Raw genomic sequence first — 22,011 nt, 5'->3', positions numbered from 1 at the left:
GGAGTCTCTCAGCAGCCAAGGGTTTCCTCAACCTTTGTCCGTTCCCCCGACGCCACCCCCTCAGACCGGGGCCAGTGAGCAGGGAGCGCGGGTAGAGTTTCAGGGTAATCCCTGGACGGGTCCAGCAGGAAACCGCCTCCTGCAAGAACACCACACGCACGCTCTGACCCGAGGCAAGGCTGCTGGGCGCCAAGTAACCACTGCCCGGCAGGGAGCACAAACAGCGGCCCCAAAGGTGAGCAGCCGAGGCAGAGCCCACGAACCGGGAGGAGGAGTTGAGAGCGGTCTACCCTCCAGTCCCTGAGGCCGTCAATTACTCCCCGCGCGCCCAGCGAACAGCCCGCGCCGGGCAGACCCGAGCGCCCCCGGTGCAGCCTCACCTCGCGCTCTCTCCACTTGACAGAGCCTTCAAAGCCAACGTCTCCGAGACGTCCCTGCGCCCCAGGGACGGCTCCAGGCCAGCAGAGCCCCGAGCTCGCCGGGTTCTCTCCGGCGCGGCCTCGGGGCTGGAGGCTCTGGGACAGCCGCGGGAGAAAGCGCGGAGCCGAGCCTCCACCCGCCGGCCACCGCCGGCTCCCCCAAACCACGCCCCCCGGCCCAGCTCCCTCCGGCCACGCCCCCAGCCCCGGCACGCCCCGCCGATTCACCCCAGGCCACGCCCCTGCTCGGCTCACACCGCCTCCCCCCCCCACCCCACCCCCGACCTCGGGCCCAGCTCTACCCCCTGGCCTGGCCCGGTGGCGCGGCTTTTCGCTGGCAACCACCCGGATGCCTGGCCCTCTGCACCGTTCCTCCACTCTACTCCATCCTGAGATCCAGCTCCGCCCCGGAGTCCTCCCCACTCTCACTTCACCCCATCCAAAAAATTACCCCCCTACCACGCCCCACTCCTCTTCCTCACGCCTCAGCCCCATCCCTGTTTCCCCAGTCACAACGCCCCCTACCCCGCGCCACTCTCCTCCAGCCTCCCATCTACCCCCCACTGCAGCTCGCAGGCTGCCCCACCCCAGCCCCAGCCGGGTCCCTCTCCTACTCCCACCCACAGCAAACTCCAGGGTCCGCCTGAAGAGGGAGAAGCCGCCTCTTCGCCTGGGCAAGGGTCCCCACTCCTAGCCCCACTTCTGCCTGTAGTTCACGTGGGGCGAAGGCTGCGCTTGATTTCAGAGTGAAGGGAACCCCAAGGTGAGGATGCTTCAGCCTACTGGTTTCCCCAGGGCCTGGGGCACGTCTTGTGAGGGTGTTTCCGTGAACTCAAAGGACCATCATCACCTTTCTCATTTGTCTTAATCATTGATTCACATGAAAACCACAGAGGGGATGCAAACCCTTCTGTGCCCCAAATGTTCCATGATTATTTCCTGTTACACAACTAATGGAATTCATAAAATAAGTGCATTCTTTTTAAAAAGTGTAGTTTTTAAGATGATTCCATTGATTGGTTATAATGTGTGCAAGCACGATTATTATAAACATGTAATACTTTTACAATTGAATACCTCAATTTTTAGACAAAAGGACAATTAATAGATTGCCCAATGCAAATCAATTAATTGATGTTTTAAATATTGAAAACACTAACCTGTGTGATAATATAATGGTGGGTATATGTCATTATGCACTTGTCAAAACATAGAATGAACCTCTTATAGGCCATGATCTGTAGTTGTTCATAGCCTATCAGTATTGACTCATACTGAGGTTGTAACAAATGTGCAGGACTAATACTGTTGACAATACAAGAAACTGTGTGGAGGGAGGGAGTATGAGGGAGAGTATATCAGAACAGTACAATTTCCACTAAGTTTTCTGTAAACCTAAAACTGCTCTAAAAAATAGGCTACCAATTAAAACACACCAAGATATTAAAGTAGTATTACTAGGTGGTAAAAATAAGGGCAGAAAAATTTTATTCTTTTAGTTCCCCAAATTTTTGACAATGAGCAATGTTATGTTAAAAGCAGAAAAAATATTCTAAAAAATAAGCTGTGGAAAATTTTATAGACACAGCATGAAAGATAATATAATTAAATATTCCATTTTATTTCTATTTTATGTAACTAACAAGATCTGCATGAAGCCCTCATAAATGAAATCCGTCTTAATATTGTTAAAAAAAAGAGTATCAAGGACTAACTTGAAAGTTTTTTAGTATCTCGTTAGAATTAACTTAAATCTGAGCAGTAGGTTTTGATTTTTCTTTTAAAAAACATCTGTGTTTCCAAAGATTGTTTCTGCCTGCTTGGAAACCACTATTAATATTTACATACAATGCTTTTTTTTTAAGCAAAGAAACCATTATATTTGAAACCACATCCTTGGGAAAATAGGTTTGGCATTTAAATGAGTAGATTTCTGTAGAATCAAACAGACTTGAACTAAAAGCATCCTGCCTCTCAGACACCCAGAGGGACCCTCAGTAAGCTAAGTTTCAGCTTCCTGTTCAGTGTGGAGCTGACAGTTGGTAGCTCCCTTTCTTCATTGGTTGAGGAATTAAAACTCTTAATATCATCTTAATATATATGGGTGCCTGATAATTGTTAGTTATCCTTTAAAACAAATAAATAAACATTTTTCAGGATTTCAGTGGAGCTCCATGAGCTCCTGGGATAAAATGTATTTCTGGGTTCAGATTTTAAACTTGTTAGAGAAAGTCAGGATGATTCAAGAGAAAAATAATTGATTTGATACAGAGAGACTGGGTACTAACCTCCACACTCGCTATCTAGCTATGTGCACTACATGGGTTAATACCATACAACTCTAATTCTCACTTTTTTAAATCTGAGAGATCAGGGCCAGATATCTAGAGTTTTTTGTTTTTTGGGGTTTTTTTTTTCCATTTCCATTATTCTACAAGGAATCTAAGTATCTAAATGACTTCTAACTAAAAAATAACAACAACAAAAACCTGTATCTGATAGAGGCGATTCTCCCTGCCTACATGTCTGGCCATCACTCAGCCCTGCAAACAAAGCTGACATCTGCACTCCATTGTTCCCCACAAATGGGAACCTCCCAGGGTCTCTTGTCTTTTTTCCTCTCTGCTGGTCTGCTAGTACCCAAGTTTAACTAGCAGCTCAAATTCTAACAGTAGCCAATTTAAAATTTTCATCTAAGATTGTTCATAACAGCACTGTTGCTTTCTACAGGAGAGTATCCAGGGATAGAAACTTTCACCAAGAGTTTTTTTCCTGTCATGCAATAGAAATTATAATCTATCTTCCCCTTAATATTCAGTGAATTCTTAATAGCTTATGGGCTTTACATTCATTATCTTAAAACATTAAAAAAATGATTATCATTCTCATTTGATAGATAGGGAAAACGAAGTTCAGAGAGGCTGGATGAACATCTAAAGTCACACAGCTAATAAGTGATGGAGCCAGGACTTGATTTCCTGCACCCGATTTTAAACATTATGAAGAAAGCAGTACTGAGTTCCCCTCAAAGTTCTGGAGAAGAATTGCTGGATTCAGTCTGCTAAAAGTTCCCTCCCCCTAATTCAGCAGGAGTTTCTCAGATGGAAGGAAGAGAAACTCCTTTCTCCACATTTCAGGTTTTTTCTTTGAGTATCTTCTACAAGATAAGAATTCTAGTTTCTGCCGCACCTTCTACTGACTGTTGGGAGAAATCCATTTCTATCTACATGGATAGAACCAACCTAATTTATTAACTTATTAATCGCAAAGAAGGTTAACTATCTTTTTAACCTTTCCACCTAGACCACTGCAAAGAGTAATCTGGGGTCATTTTTGGACATCACAGACCAGGCTGTCATCTAGAGGGAGTACCTTCATGTCTAGATCTAGAAGGGGAAGGGGGACACTGAAAGATCAGCAAGAATTATGCACACATCCTCCAGTTGACTTCATCAAAAATATTGCTTATGTTTTATCTTCATCTATCAGTCTCCAGCCTTGTGTTTGTTTGGAAGGTAGGAATGGAACGAAGGAGGTTAGTTGACCCACAACTGCCCCTGCAGCATAAAGTAAACCCCAAGACCATGTGCCTCTTCTGTTCTCTAGCCCTGTGATTTCAGGAAAATTCCTTAACCTCACTATGACCAGTTCTTCATCTGCGATATATTGTGGTGAAGATTAAGTGTGATGAGGATGTATGTATGTAAAGTCCTAGCTCAGTGCTTAGCACGGTCAAATGCTAAATAAATAGTGGCTGTCTTTGAATGGAATGGAGAAGTTGGGCTGGCCATCTTTAATTCTATGGTTGCTTTAGAGCAGAGACCTAGTCTGAAGCTTCCTAGAATGATAAAATAATGTTTGGCATTTGTCAAATTATCTCAACATATCAATGTTTACTTAGGGGAGGGTGAGAAGGGACCAAATAATTTGGGCAGGGAAAAGAAAACATTGTCTTTGCTTTTTGCCCAGGAAAGGATGTCAAGGCCAGTGGTTCTGGAGAGCACAGAAGGGACAGGCCAGGATTCAGCTCCAGGGAACTATCTGCAGAGACAACCCATCTGCTCAGAGAAAGGGATGCTTTCACACCAGGGTTAAGAGGGAACACAGATGGGAAGGTCAGCCACATGAAAGAGAAGATGATGACCGGTGTAACATTGTCCTCACAGTTGTTATGGAAAATAGTATGTTGAACTAATTGTAATGTTTTGAGCAACTAATAAAAAAATAGTATGTTGATCCTTCAAAAAATTAAAATTAGAATCACTATATGATTATATAGTGATTCTATCTATATCACTATATCACTATATGATCTAGCATTTCCACTGCTGGGGCTATAGTGAAACGAAAGCATCGATTCAAACAGATACTCATACAACATGTTTATAGCAAAATTGTGCACAATTGCCATAAGGTAGAAGCAACTCGTATTCATAGATGGATGCAAAACTAAAGAAAATGTGGTATATGCATGCAAAGGAATGTTACTCAGCTTTAAAAATAAAGAAAATTCCAACTTGAAACCTGGATGAACTTGAAGACAGTACACTGAGTGAAATCATAAGCAAGAAGGCAATATATGAATCTACTTAGATGAACTACTACTGGACTACTCAAATCCAAAGAAATCAAAAGTAAATTGGGAGGACTGGGTTGTGGCTTAGTGGTAGAGCACTTGCCTCACATATTTGAGGTACTAGGTTCAATCCTCAGCACCACATAAAAATAAATAAATAAATAAAGAGATTATATCCATCTATAACTAAAAGAAAATTTAAAAAAAAGTAAATTGGGCATTTTCAGGGGTAGGGGGTGGGGGAAATGGGGAGTTATTTAAGGATACAGAGATCCAGATTTACATAATGAAATGTTTTGGAGATGGATAGTGGTGATGGTTACACACAGATGTGAATGTACCTAATGCCACCAAACTGTACACTTAAAAATGGTTAAGATGATAAATCTTATGTTATATATATTTTGCTACAATTAAAAACAAATTGACAGCTGGGCATGGTGGGCGCCCATCTGAAATCCCAATAGTTCAGGAGGCTGAGGCAGGAGGATTAAAAGTTCAGAGCCAGTCTCAGCAACTTAGTGAGGCCCTAAGCAATTAAGCGAGACCCTGTCTCTAAATATTAAAAAAGAAAAAAAAAAGGCTGGGGTTGTGGCTCAGTAGTCAAATGTCCCTGGGTTCAATCCCTGGTATCAAAAGAAAAAAAAAAATTGTCCCCAGCTTCTAACCAGAATTTGCACAAAACTATGGGGATTTAGGGGAAGATGGTGGTGATTTTGTCCCTGCAACTGACTGATCCCAGCATGATTCTGAGGGCTCTGTAAGCCCCTGCTGTTGTTTGGATATGAAATGTCCCCCTACGGCTCATGTTGAAGTGCTTGGTCCACAGCACTTTGGGGAGGAATGAAACATTTAAAAGATGGGGCCTTGTAGGAAAAAGTTAGGTCATGGAGTGGAGGGACCTTGGGACTCTGGCCCCTTTCTTCCTCTCTTTGTTTCTCAGCTGTCATGAGGTAAACAGGCCTCCATAGGCCAAAAGGGACAGGGCCAAGTCACCATGGACTGAAACCTCTGAAAGCATAAGTCAAAATAAACCTTTCCTCCTTAAAAGCTGATTACTTCTGATTACTTCTATTTGTCATAGTGACAGAAAGTTAACACAGTCCCCCCGCCAGTCCGTTTTTAAGTGGACATGGTCTGGTGAAAGATGAGGACTTTTCCAAAGCAATTCTCTGTAAGAACTAGTTCTCTTTGCTTTAATCAAGTAATTTCCAAAATCCTGAACTTTTATTAAATTTTCATAATCAATATCCTCATGTGACATATTTTATCTTATCATTTGGACCTCTTCATTATGGCATAGTATATATGCACTTAACTCTTCAAGAACAATATCTCTGCCCTTGGGGAGAGAGCACTGGCTTTAGAGATAGATTTCAGACAGAATCCTCCTTTTACCTTTCACTAACTATGAGGCCTTAATCAAGCTACTTGGGGCCTTCATTTCTTCATCTGCAATGTAGAAATAAAATACCTGCCCTCATTGTGGCAGGGATTAAGTGAAACAATCTATGTAAACAGACTTGCCTGATATGCAGAGAATGTGTACTAAAAGCAACTGCACGGAGTTGAGACATACCCAGGCGCAGGTTTTCTTTGATTTCCATGGTCTTTTGAAAAGACTCAAGTTCATTTCTTTGACCCCTTCCCTGACTTTCCTTGGTAGCAATGAATAGTTCATATCCACTGATGGCATAAGACCTGAAACATGTCCCTTTTTTAGCACTAAAAAGATCATGTGCTTCTTTATTTAGCTGGGGTTGTTTTTTTTTTTTTTTTTGGTGGGGGGTGGGAGGATACCAGGGATTGAACTCACAGGCACTTGACCACTAAGCCACATCCACAGCCCTTTTTTGTATTTTATCTAGAGACATGGTCTCACTGAGTTGCTTAGCACCTCACCATTGCTGAAGCTGGCTTTGAACTCCCAATCCTCCTGTCTCAGCCTCTGGAGCCCTGGGATTTCAGGCATGTGCTACTGTGCCCTGCCCCTAGCTATGTATTTTTTTAAAACTTTATTTACTTTGTTTATTTATTTGTTATTTATTTGTTATTACATCTCACATAATGCTAGGTTCATATTAAGTACTACATCAATAATATAATAATAATAATAAACTATTAGTTACTATGATATGCTTAAAAGCATGTTACATTAAAAACATTAAAAGTAAGATTTAAAAAAAAAAAACTTAGTTCCCCAAATCAAGGATCTAACAATCTTGGCATGCTGCCAGTTCTTTTTGGCTGATGTTTATATTTTGTGTTAAGACAATAATTCTTTTCAACTCCAAAATTCTGAACTCCTAATAACCACCAGGGCCCACAACTATCATTTGAGATGAATCATGTGACCTGTTTTGAATTTCACCCCAACCAAATGAAATGCTTCCATTTTAAAATCCATGTTTCCCAAGTTAAAAACCAAGTTCTCCCCCCACGCCCCAATTTCAAACATGCAGAAGAACAGATGGGAGAGAACAAGGTGACTCACCTTTGCTTTCTAAGTAGACTTTGAATAACAAGGAACAAGTGAAGGGGACAATTATCAGTAATTTTAAAATAGAGAATTACAGCACAGATCAGGATATTCACTCAGGACTATGTGCAGCAGAACTTTAGACCTGGGCAGCAAGGGAAGATGAACAATTGGATGTGCTAGGAAAACTTTATGGAATTTTATTCTTGGGGATTTAAGAAAACAGGGGCAAAGGCATACATGTAAGCAAGGTCAATTGGAGTAGAGTCTTTAGGAAGAAACTCTGGGGTTTTGGCACCTTCTAGATTATTTCATTGTTTGAGATACACAAACTGTTCCCTCAACATGTTTCAAAATGAAACTGGTAATGTGTACAAGTAATAAAACTGAACTGGCTTGTCATCATTGTGGTAACTGCCATTCTCTATGCCAGAATTTGGGCTTTACTTAAGTTCCTTCATTCAGTCTTCAGAGTGAGAGTATAGATTTTGGTATCACACAGAGCTAAATTTTAATCCTACTTCTGCTACCCAGTAGCTGTGAGTCTGAGCTAATTAGTTAATTTCTTTTAGCGTTTGGGGGTTTTATTAAGTTTTTACTAAGATTTTGTGAGGCTCATAAAGCTTACATGTTCAGCTGGGTGAGTGTGTGGGTGTGCGTGCATGCATGTGTATGTCTATGTGTTAGACAATCTTTAAGATAATCACCAAAGATCATCACCTAGTGTTTGTGCCTTCATGTGACCCCTTCTTCCCGAATGCAGACAGAATCTGTGATTTGTACCTAATCACTGGAAATGGCAAAGGTAACAGGATGTCACTGCTGTCATTATATTATGCTGTATAAGACGCTATCTTAGTGACTGGAGTTAGAGACTCACTGCCAGCTTGATCAAGTAAGTGGCCACATTGGAGAAACTTACCTGGCAAGGAACTGTGGGCAGCCCTAGGACCTGAGGGCAGTCTCCCACTACCAGCCATCAGGAAGCTGGGGCTCTCACTTCCGCAATCCCAAAGAAACAAATTCTGCCAATACCAAGAATGAGCTTGGGAGTGAATTCTTCCTCAGTCAAGTTTCCTGATCATTACTTGATTGCCCCCTTGTGAGACCCTGAAAGAGAGACCCAGTGGAGTTTTCCCCAGGCTCTTGACCCGTGGAAACTCAGAGTAGTAATAAATCTGTGTTGTTTTAATACACTAAGTTTGTTCCACAGCAAGAAAACTGATACAATACTAATGTAACCACAATTTAGATCAAAATATAGAACATCCCTAGCTCCTCAGAAAACTCCCTCAGGTGCCTTCTGGTTAGCAAAGCCTGCCACACCAAGGGTAAACATTACTCTCCCCTCTGGCACTATAAACTACTTTTGGGTTGTTTTATTTTTTTAACTTCATATAAATGGGCTTATGCAGGATGTATTCTTTTTTATATAATTTTTTTAGTTGCATCTTTTATTTCTGACTTCCTTTAGTTTACATTATGTCTAGATTCATCCATGTAATTGTGTGTAACACTAGTTCATTCTTTTCCATGCTATGAAATATTCTACTGTTTGAATATATTGTGTCCTATCTATCATTTATGAATAATTAGGTCTTTTCTACTTGGGGTTATTAAGCTACCATGAACATTTTTGAGCATGCTTTTAGTAGAAAAGAAAGAAATCATCCTTTTTTTGGAGTATACTCCAGGAGTGGCATTGGTGGGTCATAGGATTTGCATTGCATATCTTTGGCCTCAGTAGGTTGGACTAGTTTGCAGTCTCACAAGTGATAAAAAGAGTATTCCAGGCATTCTACCCTCCCAACACTTGGTATTGTCTCAGCCTTCACTTTTTTTCATTAGAAAAATAGGAATAATAATGGCACCCACCACCCAGAGATGTTGGGAGCATTCAGTGAAATTATATGTAAACGTCTTCATAAAATAATACTTGTTTGATAATAATACTTGTTGATATTAATTTCCATTTTGCTAGCCTGTTTACACAGTGAGAAGTGACTGTGCTGGGGTTCAAAGGATGAATTCCACCATCAATACTCTTTTAATCAGGCCTGTGAAACCATTTCTCAGTCATTTTTAGTGGCCATCAATCTCTCTAAGTATTTCAAAATTATATCTTCTTTTATTTACCTTCAAATTTTTGTTTGCTTATTGACTAACTGATACAGAGAATTGAAAAATCCAGGTACACTATACCACTGAGCTATATTCACAGCCCTTTTTTTTTTTTATTTGGAGATAGGGTCTTGCTAAGTTTCAGGGGTTGGCTTTGAACTTGTTGTCCTCCTGTCTCAGCCTCCCAGGTTGCTGGGATTACAGGTGAGTGTCACCATAACTGCAACAAAATCATTTCTTCCTTCACATTCTGTCCTGCATTGATTCCCATAAAGTTGGTGCTCTTCCTACACAAGTTAAAAGATAAATAGATGGGGGTAATTGAACAACATAGTGGGTGTTTGTGTTGTTGTTTATTTTATTTAGAGAAAATCTGTACACTCTTCATCATAATTCACTGTGGAACATTCCTTCTGCTACCTGTCTTTGCTGACTTCCCGGGGAGAGAGAGAAGGAGGAGGCTATTTTCATACTGTGTGACAGAAGCATGTGTTAGGGAGGTGAGGGCTCATCACATTCCACCATCATTAATAACCCCAAGCCCCCTCCCTCCCCATCCAACCCCTGTGCCCTATCTAGAATTCGTCCATTCCTCCAATGCTTCCTCTCCCTATCCCACTATGAATCAGCCTCCTTAAATCAGTGAAAACATTCTGCATTTGCTTTTTTGGGATTGTCTAACTTCACTTAGCATTATCTTCTCTAACTCCATCCATTTACCTGCAAATGCCATGATTTTATTCTCTTGTACTGCTGAGTAATACTCCATTGTGTATGTATGCCACTTTTTTTTTTTTACCCATTCATCTATTGAAGGGCATCTAGGTTGGTTCCTCAGTTTAGCTATTGTGAATTGTGCTGCTATAAACATTGATGTGGCTGTGTCCCTGTAGTATGCTGTTTTTTAGTCCTTTGGGTATAGACCAAGGAGAGGGATAGCTGGGTCAAATGCTGGTACCATTTCCAATTTTCCAAGAAATTTCCTTTCCATATTGGCTGCACCAATTTGCAGTCCCACCAGCAGTGTATGAGTGTACCTTTTTTTCCCACATCCTCACCAACACTTACTGTTGTTTGTATGCATAATAGCTGCCATTCTGACTGGAGTGAGAGGAAATCTTAGAGTGATTTTAATTTGCTTTCTCTAATTGCTAGTGATGATGAACATTTTTTCATATATTTGTTGATTGATTGTACATCATCTTCTGAGAAGTGTCTGTTCAGGTCCTTGGCCCATTTATTGTTTGGGTTATTTGGTTTTTTGGTGCTTAGCTTTTTGAGTTCTTTATATACCCTAGAGATTAGTGCTCTATCTGATGTGTAAGGGGTAAAGATTTACTCCTAAGAGGTAGGCTCTCTATTCACCTCACAGACTGTTTCTTTTGCTGAGTAGAAACTTTTTAGTTTGAGTCCATCCCATTTATTGATTCTTGATTTTAATTCATGTGCCACAGGAGTCTTATTAAGGAAGTTGGGGCCTAATCCCACATGATAGAGATTAGGGCCTATTTTTTCTTCTATTAGATGCAGTGTCTCTGTCCTTGATCTATTTTGAGTTGAGTTTTGTGCATAGTGAGAGATAGGGGTTTAATTTCATTTTGTTGCATATGGATTTCCAGTTTTCCCAGCACCATTTGTTGAAGAGGCTATCTTTTCTCCAGTGAATGTTCTTGGCACCTTTGTCTAATATAAGATAATTGTAGTTTTGTGGGTTAGTCTCTGTGTCCTCTATTCTGCTGAGTAATACCATTGATCTACCAGTCTGTTTTGGTGCCAATATCACGCTGTTTTTGTTACTATTGTTCTGTAGTATAGTTTAAGTTCTGGTATAGTGATGCCACCTGTTTCACTCTTCCTGCTAAGGATTGCTTTAGCTATTCTGGGTCTCTTATTTTTCCAGATGAATTGCATGATTGCTTTTTGTATTTCTATGAGGAATTTCACTGGAATTTTTATCAGAATTGCATTAAATCTATACCGTGCTTTTGGTAGTATGGTCATTTTGATAATATTAATTCTGCCTATCTAAGAGCAAGGTAGATCTTTCCATCTTCTAAGGTCTTCTTTGATTTCTTTCTTTAGGGTTCTGTAATTTTCATTATATAGATCTTTCACCTCTTTCTTTAAGTTGATTCCCAAGTTTTTGTTTTTGTTTTTGTTTTGAGGCTATTGAAAATGAGGTATTTTTCCTCATTTCCGTTTCTGAAGATTTGTCCCTGATATACCAAAATGCCTTTGATTTATGGGTGTTGATTCTAATATAAATATTTTTTTAAAAAAGAATAAGTAAAAATGTACATGGAAGTAGGTAAAGAGTTATTAGACAAAAGTAAAGTAAACAATAAACAAACACATGAAGTCATCTTTTAAAATTCTGAAATAATTTGGGATTGTACATATTATCTCTATGCACAACCTGAAATATTTATTTATAAATCCTGGCAAAAACCAATTTTTTAGGTATATAAATGGTTATTTTATTTTATTCCAAATAAATTGGTGATTATGTATTCTTGTTATTAGTCCTGTCGTGGTCTAGGGCATAATTACTACATGTCAGGCATCATGTTGAACATTTCATTTTATCATGGAAACTACCCCACAGGGGAGGTTTATGGTTGTCATTTTACAAGGGGAAAAAGATTCAGCGAGGGGTTAAACAAATGGCCTCAGGTGCTCAGCTGCCCATGGTTGGCAGATCTGGGATTAAAATCAAGTTCTAGGGCTGGAGGTGTATCTTAGTGGTACAGCACTTGCTTGGTACCCAGAAATCCTGGGTTTCATCCCCAAAACTGCAGAAACAAACAAAAACCATGTTCTTCCTGGTTTCCAATGCCCCAGGACACCAAGAATGGACATGGATCTACTGGAGCACTCAGGCCACATTCAGACACAGGTATCCTAGCACTGCTGAAGAAAGAACCCAGGGCCTCAAGGTCATGACCTGGATGCTGCTGTCAGAATTGTGTGGTTCACTGTCTGTTAACCTGAGTGAATCTCAATATTCTAATCTGTGAAATGACAAGAATTTTCTCTTTATAGGATTACTACAGGAATGGATTAAAATATGTAAAATGTCTCAGACCAGGATGTGTCAACTCTTCATTGGGAATCTTCTAAGGGCTAATTTTTGTGTCAACTTGGGTAGGCCATGATGCCCAGCTGTTAAGTCAAACACCATTCTAGAAGTTGCTAGGAAGCTCTTTTTAGATGTAACTAACATTTAAATCCATAGAACTCAACTAAACTAGACAACCGTTAATGATGTGGGGGGGCCTTATCCAATCAGTGCAGACCTTAAGAGAAAAAGCTGAATTTGCAAAGAACAAGAATTTTGACCTTAAGACTACAATATCAACATTTATCTGAGTGTCCAGCTTGCTGGGCCCAACCTACAAACCTTGAACTTGCTAGCACTCACAATTCTCTCTCCCCACCCCCTTTCCATATTTGTACATGTATAAAACGCATGTGTGTATACATACACTCACACATATATCTGTATAATATATATAATATTAGTTCTCCCTGTCTGTGAGGAACATGTTCCAAGACCCCCAGTGGATGTCTGAAACTACAGACAGTAAGTACCCAACTCTCCATATACTATGCTTTTTCCTATATGCTCTGTAGCATTTCCACATAGTACTAGAGTTAATCTGTCCTTTTATGTTTTATGCCCTGATGCCTCTTTTGCATCACTAATTTTGTGCTTTGGGACCATTATTAAGTAAAAGAAGGGTTACTTAAACCCAAGCACTGTGATACCACAACAAACTGATAACTGAGTTAGCTACTAAGTGACTAAGGGTGGGCACCATGTAGGGATAGCCTGGAGTAAGAGATGATTCACATCCCAGGATGGAGCAGGACAAACAAATTTCATCACTCTATTCAGAACAGTGCCCAATTTAAAGCCTATGGATTGCTCATTTCTGACGTTTCCAATAACATTTTCTGACTATAGTTGACCATGGGTAACACAATGAAAGGGGACTGTTGTGTGACCTATTGGTTCTGTTTTCTGGAAAACTTGACTAATGCAGGGGTGGATGGCAAGACTAGAAAGGCTTCAAAAAGGAGATCCTGCCCAATCAGTTCTTCCCAAAAGTACAGGCATACTGTCAGAGTTGCCTGGTAGAATTTGAGTACCAGCAATGCTAAAGATGCACTAACATGTTACTAAGCCTTTAATCTGCTCTCTAGATGACTGGCAGGAAGAAAATTCTATGGGGAACTGAGGGACACTGAGGGACACATGGGAGTCAGGGGTATATATAGGTGTTGAGTATGTGTATGTATATGGAGGCAAGAAATTTGGAGTAGTTCAGTGAAGCCAGAGTCGTGCTAAGAGAGCCAGGAAGAAGCAAAAGCCATGTTAGAATTCAGGTGCTTCACCAGGGAAGCGCCTGGTTCTCCCCTTCACAGCCTGGGCTTGCCGCCATTTTCTGACATGACCATCCTCCCATCTACCTAAAAATCTCATGTTTTCCAGTTCCATCCTCCTTCAGGCTGTCCCAACCCTCTGCAGACCAAAACCTCACACATTCCCTTGTGCAAATATCCACTGCTGCCTGGTTACAGTGGCCCCTCCCTGCCTCTGATGCAGTCAGTCCCTGGACATGGGACACTCTGCCTCAGCTCTCCTCTTCCAAGCCCCTCTTGCTTCCTGGGAGTTCTTTCTAAAACACACACCTGCCATGCCACCCCTCACTGCCTGCACAATCAAGTTGAAGTTTCTTGGCATGTCACATGAAGCCCTTCACTAGATGGCCCTATCCAACTTTTAGCTTACTCTGACCCACACCCTATCACAGGGCCTTCACATAAATGACTGTCACTCAGAATTTCTGTCCCAAATATGTCAGGAGGTTTCCCACACCTATGATGCCACTTGCAGTGGTCTTTCTGCCTGGAAAGCCAGTCTTACACTTCACTAGGCAATTCAAGGCTATTCAGTTTTTACATACTAGAAATGAAACATTAAAACATCATATGGAGAAGTTTACATGGTGATTGTTCACCTGCAGTATTGTGGACTTTTAACATTTTGTCCCCTTTTCGGTGAAGCAATAAAAATATTCATCTATCATTACTGTTATTTTCTGATTTTATTTTATTTTTTGATGGTAATATTCTATCCTTATGACACTATTGCAACCAAATTGGCTTTACCATCTTGGCTTTAGTAGGTATAGAAGACAATGGATTACCATCTTTATTGCTGTAATGTGTTAAGCATTATATGCTAGTAGAACCTAGTTTAATTGTTTCGGGTGGAAAGTATTCTTTTTGAGTTTCCATTTTGAATGTGTTTGGACTAAACCAACAATAAACTACTGATGTCTGCAGCAAAAAAAAAAAAAAAAAAAAAGGCTCAGTGTGCACATTACATGTTAACCTTCCCACAAGTGGAAGTAAATATCCCTTTATATTTCTTTCCCCTAGTTCTTTTAGGTTCATGTGTTTATTTTTAGCACCAATGAGTAAGCTTCTTGAATCCTGGCGCCTAGCATCATACCCAGTATAGGGTAGGCACTTAATCAACATTTGTTGAATGAATTTGAACAGGAAAGGGCTGGCTTAGATTGGAAAGATTCTTAAGCAACTATGGCTGTGGTCAAACAAAACTGGTAAATGGCTGAAGTAAGATCAAATCTAAGTTTTCAGCTCCAAATTCAGGGTTCTCCCTAGCACTCTGCAACTGCCAGTTATAACAGTGGAGTGTCCTGGGATAATCCATAATTCCTGAAGAAATGGTGGCAAAAAGTAAACAAATATCAGGGTCAACAGGAATCATCTCTCTAGAACCCATCCTTAACCAGATTTGAACACAAAATTCTCATTGACTGACTGCAAAGTAAGGTCCAGGGGCAGAAGACAGGCAAATATCAGGGTGCATCTCAAACTTCACACTTCACAATATGAAGAATATTTCACTCAGAATCCAGTAGATCTATGCATGTATATGAAGAGAAATTACCAACAAGGCTGATCTTCGCTACATGCAATGTTGCTCTCTATTCTGTCTTGGGTTGTTTCATTTAGTTCTGTGGAAATTCACTAAATTGATTGCAGGACACTGTCATGGCTAAGTTCCACAGTTGGAAAAACACTACAGTGGTCAGCGATGTGAAATTACACAGTGGGATGATAAGTGACATATGCAGAAAAGACACCCCTTCCCTCTGTGCCTTTGATTCCTCCTGCTCCCTTCTTTCCCCAATCCCTTCCTTCTCTAGTGCCAAGATATTTGGTTTCATCTGCTATCCACTTATGCCTGCCTTTTGGACAAATGCACATTATTTCTCTTCCTCATGAAAATTCTGACTTTAAGTTACTGTAAATATCATTTATACAATAACTCTAACATGATATATTATCATATAATTGAAAAAAGGGACTCTATTTTTCCTCTGTTTTAATATTTCCATGAAACAGATAGCCCAAGGACTCAGTTTTGGCAATCGTTCAGGCCTAACTCCCCTGAGGACTATGTGGGTATCATCTTTACTAGGACCTCAGGATTATAAGGGGTAACCTAAATCATGGATGCCCCTAAGGGTCTCTGAGCCTCTTACCTCCTTGGTCATGAATCATTTTACTCTGTGGTCCAATATAGCATTCAGTCCTCATTCTGCTTCTTTGTTTGTAGATGGAGTTTACATTCCACCAAGGCTAGTCACCATCCATGAATCACAAAGTCCTCTTCTCATGTGGCACACTGAGTAGAGCTTTTCCCGGTACAGACACTCATGGAAACCATGAATAATAAACAAGCAGCCCTCATAAAATTAATAGCAACTCTGTGCCTCACTTCCCCCAGCCCCCGCCTCCGTGCCTTCTTCAAGCTTTCCAGATCTCTGTACATGCACTTATTGCCAAAACCAGAATGCCCTTGTTGACAATTTTTGCTTATCTAATTTGTTGGGTCCATTAAGCCTGATGTCCCCAAACCATCTCGTCTATGTAGGCACAAGGAAAAGACTGAGTCAGTGGCTAGCAGAGATTTTCAACTCTCTAAACAAGTTCTCCCTCAGAGTTCTATCCTCTGCTCAATCCTGTTAGAAATCATAATGTAGCACACTGATCATGTGTGCATCAAATGTTTGTGTTGGTACTTCAGATCAGGGAATCCTTCAGGAACCAACGAGAGACAGCATTTCTAGGCAGAAAACTGAGGTTGGATGATTTTTCTGATGTTCCCCCAGTATTAGGTAGTACAGCACCTACTGTACAGTACCCCATACTGAGGTGTGGGTGTGGTTTGTCCCCCAATGGTCCATGTGCTGGTCCATGTCCAATACCTTCATTATAGTGGTGTTGAGATGGCGGATCATTTGAGAAATGGGCTGGGTCACTAGGGGTGCTGCCTTCAGAAGGGAGTAATGTTGTTCTTGTGGGGACCCTGGCTATTTCTTATAAGAGTGAATTGTTATAAAAGAGCAAACCTGGTTTCTGAATCTCTCTGGCTTCCTATCTTACCATGTAATTCGTTCCTCTCACAAATCGCTCCCACATGATACCATCTGCCATGTTGTGATACATCCAGGGGGACCTCACCAGAGCAGAGCAGATGGGATTGCCAGATCTCAGCCTCCAAAACTATGCGCTAAACAAACCTCTCCTCTTTTAAAGTTCCTAGCCTCAGGCATTTTGTTATAGCACAGAAAACAGACTAAAATGCCCTGCGTATTTGCTTTGAATTCTTTGGGCATTTATGGACTGATGTAATTCATTCATTTCTGAAAAATAAAGTGTTCTGTGAAATTGTGCATGAAAGATAACAGGGTTCATGGGAGAAGCATAACTGAGGCAGATCCCCAAAGCCTTACAACTTTATTACCAGTGGCCTAATGCAATACTAACAGTCATATAGTATTTGTCATAATCAAAAGACTGACACATTAATAAGCCATATTTGATTCTTAGTAATAAAATATAAAAGCAAATATGGGACTTTATCCTTTGAAAAAGTGGGCAACCATATGATTTAGCAACTTAGGGTATATACCAAAAATAATTGAAAGCAGGATCTTGAACAGATGTTTGTACATCCTTCTTCAGGGCAGCATTGTTCACAAAAGACAGATGATGGAAGCAGTCCAAGTGTCCATAGATGGATGAACAGATAAAGAAAATGTGGTGTATACACACAATGGAATATTACTCAGTCTTCCAAAAGAAGGATATTCTAATATAAGCTGTGACAGAGATGATCCTTGAGACATTATGCTAAATGAAATAAGTCAGTCACAAAAAGACAAATACTTTATGATTCCATTGATGTGAGGTCTCTAGAGTAGTCAAAGTCGTAGAGACAGATGTAAAATGTAGGCCCCTGGTTGCCAGGGGCTCAGGGTAGTAAATGGGGAGATAATGGAGAATTTAATGGGTACAGTATTTGGGAAGATGAAAAAGTTCTGGAGATAGAGGGTTGCAGAACAATGTGAATGTATTTATACACTTAAAATGATCAAGGGCTGGGGATGTGGCTCAAGCGGTAGCGCGCTCGCCTAGCATGCGTGCGGCCCAGGTTCGATCCTCAGCAGCACCACATACCAACAAAGATGTTGTGTCCGCCGAGAACTAAGAAAAAATAAATAAATGTTAAAATTCTCTCTCTCTCTCTCTCTCTCTCTGTTCCTCTCTCTCACTCTCTCTTTAAAAAAATAAAAATAAAAAATAAAATGATCAAGATGGTAAATATGATTTATTTGTAGTGTTGAAGACTGAACCCAGGGATGCTCTACCATTGAGCTACATCTCCAGCCATTTTTTTCAATATTTATTTTTTATTTGTAGTTGGACACAATACCTTCATTTTATTTATTTACTTTTATGTGGTGCTGAGGATGGAACCCAGAGCCCTGCACGTGCGAGGTGAGCACTCTACCATTGAGCCATAACCCCAGCCCCTTATTTATTTATTTAATTTTGAGACAGGGTCTGTGTAAGTTCCCAGGCTGTCGTGGGATTTGCCATCTTCGTACCTCAGCCTCCCTGGTAGATGGTATTATAGGCATGGGCACCACCATGCCCATCCACATATTGTTATTATGTGTATTTTACCATAATTTTTAAAAAATGGTGTGGGTCACTTCATGGAAGGGATTTAGTGGCTTAAGGGCTGACCTTGCTAAGTTGTGAAGACAGGATAAAATGTGCACAGACTGAGAGAACTGAGCGGGCATCACTCCTGTAAAAGACAGATGAGTACAGAGGAAGAAAGCTGGTGAAGGAACTTCACAAGCAGAACTGTGGCTTCTGGCTGTGCTGTGCGCTCACAATCTGCTTTATCAGTTGTGCCAGCATTAGCATGCAGAGGAAAATCACTGCAAATCAATGTGACTTTCATGTTAGATCACCACTCTTTCTCTATCTAGCAGTTAAATTGCTTTAAGAAACTCCCTGTTAGCAAAGCAGACCATACCACACTGTCAAAACCAAGTTATTCAATGGAGTCAGCATCCTATCTCTTCCCACCTTTACTGCATCATGCTTAGCTTAAACTGATAGAAAGTTTACATATTTAGGCATCTCCCCCACCCCCGTACCAATTAATCACAGTAGTGTTCTTGAAACACAGTTTTTCTGCAAGTGGTATTAAAAAATATATATCTTAATGAGGCTTGACTTCTACCTGATGCAGGCTTAAAGTTAGGGACAGTGGAAAACAGTAAACTTATTGGAGGCCTACTGGGAAAAGAGTCCATTGATGCAGCTCAAGAATCACCAAAATTGGGCTGGGGATGTGGCTCAAGCAGTAGTGCGCCCGCCTGGCATGCATGCAGCCCAGGTTCGATCCTCAGCACCACATACAAACAAAGATGTTGTATCTGCCAAGAACTAAAAAATAAATATTAAGAATTCTCTCTCCACCCCCCTCTCTCTCTCTCTTTTTTTAAAAAAAAAAATCACCAAAATGTTTCCTTCCCTTTACTTCCATGTAGAACACATAGTTTTCCTAGGAATAAAACGTTTTGCATCTGCATAAGGTCTTTTAAAAGGCAGGAAGTCCTGTAAATGTTCAAAATGAGGAACATTTTGATTAAGACAGTTTCAGCCCATCTTGAAGATAGGGTGTTTTACAGTGTGTAAATGGTGTTTGAGACTGTACAAAAAAGCCAACCACAATGGAAAATCTTTAGCTACAAAGGCAAGTACTAGATAAATGTGTAACACAATCACAACATTTTAAAAATACTTGTGACAAGTAAGAAAACTGAGGCAATTTTTAAAATTTTTGAAAACTTCCCATAATGATATAATCTAAAACAACATTATAGAAGTTATTCATAGCCTGCATTCCTCTGTGTTAATTATCATACCAGTTTATCTATCATTTGTTATCTTACTAAGTAAGGCATGTAGATAAGACAATAAACTGCTTAGTTATGTATCACCTTAGTATTTTAGTTATCAATTCCTGTCTTTAAATTAAAATCAACTTATGTTCTATAGACCTGCTTACATGGAAACAATCACAGAATGCTTGGTGGAGCACTTGCCCCATGCCTGCATTTGATCCCTGTCACCAGTAAAATAAAATAAATCTGATGCTCCATTCCCATAGGAATAATCTTGCCCAAGGGGATGGGGCAATCAGATTTCATGGCTTAGTCCCTACCAATCATCTTCAAATCAAGGCTGACTCCACTGATGGAATCAAGATGCCCAAAGTCTATTGACAGACTCTCTCTACCTAAACAGAACGTGGATGGTGCCAACTAAAATGCCATCTCCCCTATGTGCCACCAACACAGTGACATAATAAGGCCTCCACAATCTCATGTGTGAGACAATGCAAGAATTTTCAGAGGTGACCCAATTGGGTTATGAGAGCTTTAATCAGTGAATTAATCCAATGTTATGGATTAATTTGGTAGCATTGTATACAGATAGGGGAGAAGGTAAGTCACTGGGCTGTGCCTTTGGAATTTATATTTTGTCCCTGGTTAGCAGTGTGAGCTCTCTCTCTCTCTCTCTCTCTCTCTCTCTCTCTCCCTCTCTCTCTCTCTCTCTCTCTCTCTCTCTCTCTCTCTCTCTCTCTCTCTCTCTCTCTCTCTCTCTCTTTTCTTGTTGTCATGTCCTGAGATGCTTTCCTCTGTCACACTCTTCCACTGTGATGTTATGCCTTACCTTGGGCCCAGAGTTTTGGATTTGGCCATCTATGGACTGAGATCTCGGAAACTGTGAGCCCTAAAATTTTCCCCTCTAATTGTTCTTGTTAGGTCTTTGGTCACATCAATGAAAAAAGCTGACTAAAACATGGCCTTACACTCCTCTTTCCGTCAGAGGCTCCTGCTCTCTGCTACACTGGCTGCAGGTAGTCCAGTCCTCATGCCACAACATGGCTATTAGAAACAACCCTAATTAATATCTTTAACATTACAAAAGGATGATAGATCATCACCTGTTACCCAGTTAGTTGGTGTTTTGTGGCCATGATAAATAATCTATTTCCCTTAAGGCAGTAAGATTTACACATTTTAATCAAATAAACTATCTGTGCCTTCCCACTCTCTCTTCCTGACCTATGAAGTGATGTCAGTATTGCCAGGGAATTGAGGAGTTAGTGGTTGGAACAAGTTCCCTTTGACTTGTTTGCTTCAGAATTTGTAGGACACTCTAGTTAACTGCTCTAACCTTCAATCCCAACTATATTTCCAATGCTCCTTTCCTCTCCCCTTTCTACCACTTCATCCCTACACAAAGACCTCATTTGCTTCACCCCTCATGTGGCCAAAGGTTCACCTAAATTGGGGAAGGAATGAAGGATTTCTTTGAAAGGGGTCAGCACCTTACATACAAGGAGGACAGCTCTGGGCAGAAGCTAGTAGACAAAGCAAGGAGGTTAACAGCTAGGCAGACGCCCAGGTCAGCATATCATCCATGCTGCCCCACATACTGCTGGCCCCAAAGTCCACAGCTCTAGTGTCTGTGTCTCCTTGCTCTAGTCAAGGGAACACCAGCTAAGCCATGGCCTGAGAAGGTAGAATCTGCCACTTGGCACCCACTGCAGCTACCTGGAATGCTACAATCAGACAGAGCTGAATGATGAACCCTCAGGGATCAGAAAACACTCTTGAGAACTGCTCAAATGTGCTTGAGCAAAGTCGTGCCTTGGCCAACATGTGTACATGATATGCAGAGTCCAGAAAGGAAAGCTGGATTTTGCTAGACTCCAACTCTTCTTACAGAAGTTACTTTTTGTACAGTACCTGGCATAGTGCCTGGAGTGCAGAAGGTGCTAAGTTCTGTTAGCTCTCTTTCTTTTGTGGTATTTTTGGCAGAGAACACGGAGCTTACTTGCACTCTTAAATCATCCCTCTTGATAGGGGAAGATGGCCCTGGGGAAGGTGAGTACCTGCTCTCTCACATACGTGCTGACGTTTCTCACATGAATCAGGTGA

At 40.8% G+C, this 22,011-nt stretch overlaps 1 protein-coding gene and 1 long non-coding RNA gene across 9 annotated transcripts in view; one reads left to right on the top strand and one right to left on the bottom strand.

Annotated features, from left to right (window-relative positions):
- Spata13 (spermatogenesis associated 13) overlaps positions 1-22,011 on the bottom strand; it is a 331,833-nt gene that overhangs the window by 149,063 nt on the left and 160,759 nt on the right. Inside the window, exon 1 of one of the 7 annotated variants that reach the window (XM_078015687.1) lies at positions 381-551. The exons of the other annotated variants lie outside the window; for them this stretch is intronic. The gene's annotated coding sequence lies outside the window, so the exon portion shown is untranslated. Of the gene's footprint in view, positions 1-380; positions 552-22,011 lie in introns of those variants that run through there. 7 annotated transcript variants of the gene reach the window in all.
- On the top strand, positions 56-4,672 carry LOC144365013 (uncharacterized). Of its 2 annotated transcripts, XR_013423272.1 has the most exons (3): positions 56-235; positions 1,046-1,182; positions 4,389-4,672. It is a non-coding gene; the product is annotated as an uncharacterized LOC144365013 (long non-coding RNA). The 2 variants fall into 2 exon arrangements; XR_013423271.1 differs by lacking the exon at positions 56-235 and having other exon boundaries at positions 570-1,182.

The sequence above is a fragment of the Ictidomys tridecemlineatus genome, chromosome 6 (assembly GCF_052094955.1).
Source record: "Ictidomys tridecemlineatus isolate mIctTri1 chromosome 6, mIctTri1.hap1, whole genome shotgun sequence".
Taxonomy (NCBI): domain Eukaryota; kingdom Metazoa; phylum Chordata; class Mammalia; order Rodentia; family Sciuridae; genus Ictidomys; species Ictidomys tridecemlineatus.
The sequence above is the reverse complement of the archived record's forward strand: the minus strand, read 5'-3'. Positions and strand labels throughout refer to the sequence as shown.